Below are 1,006 nucleotides of genomic sequence, written 5' to 3'. Positions count from 1 at the left end.
TTCCTTCACAATGCTTCTAGGTGGACAAAAACTTTGGAAATTTGCCGAGGAAGATTTGCTAGGCAAATGGAGCTGAATTTTGTCATGCGGTAATGATTTGGATAGGAAAAAGTGCCCAAAAATTCGTAGGGCAATCAAGAATATATAAATAGCACTTCCTTCATAAAGTGTTGTTGTGAACATAATAGGAAAATGAATATTGTTGAATTAGTTTTGAACTAGGCAAGGAAGGATTTTTACATATTTGATGAAGATATGACCCAAAGAATTTATGAGATTTTTTGGGGAACTTTGGGAATGATAGAAATATAGGTTGCTTCACAACCTAGGGCAAAAACTGCCACATGGACATGACACATAGGCAAAACTGATGAGATGGCGCCTAGTCATCACAACCCACCACAATCTACAAGGTTATGACCATCTATATTGGTCATTAACAACTAGAAATAAGGCAGCGGACTAGCACTGTTTGCTTTGTGACCATTTCGTGTAAGGAAATTACGACCTTTCCGACCAAAATGGTCGCAATGGTTTAGGGTTTGAAGCTCCCTGAACAGCTTTTGACCAAATGGTCTAAAATGGTCATAAATTTATGACCAATTCTTCGAGGGTCACTGACAGAAGGTCATAAGTTGACATATTTCTTGTAGTGTCATCGGGAGGGGTGTGGCGTACCGCAAAACCGGACTCCACGGGATACTGTTCATCTCCACCATCGACCCCCTCCAGCCTCCACGAGCTACTGTTCATCCACCGTCGACCTCCTCCAGCCTCCACCTGCACTGTTCATCCACGGGCTCCTGTTCATCCAGCCTCCACCGCGCGCTACTCCACCGGCTACTGTTCAACCAGCCCTCTCCACAGGCTCCTGTTCAACCACCCCTCCACGGGCTACAGTTCATCATGCCCTCCACCGTCTACTGTTCATCTAGCCCTCCACACCACAGGGTCCTGTTCATCCAGCCGTCCACGAGCACCCCTCCACCGTCTACTGTTCATCCAG

The sequence above is a fragment of the Triticum aestivum genome, chromosome 3A (genome assembly GCF_018294505.1).
Source record: "Triticum aestivum cultivar Chinese Spring chromosome 3A, IWGSC CS RefSeq v2.1, whole genome shotgun sequence".
NCBI lineage: Eukaryota > Viridiplantae > Streptophyta > Magnoliopsida > Poales > Poaceae > Triticum > Triticum aestivum.
The sequence above is the reverse complement of the archived record's forward strand: the minus strand, read 5'-3'. Positions refer to the sequence as shown.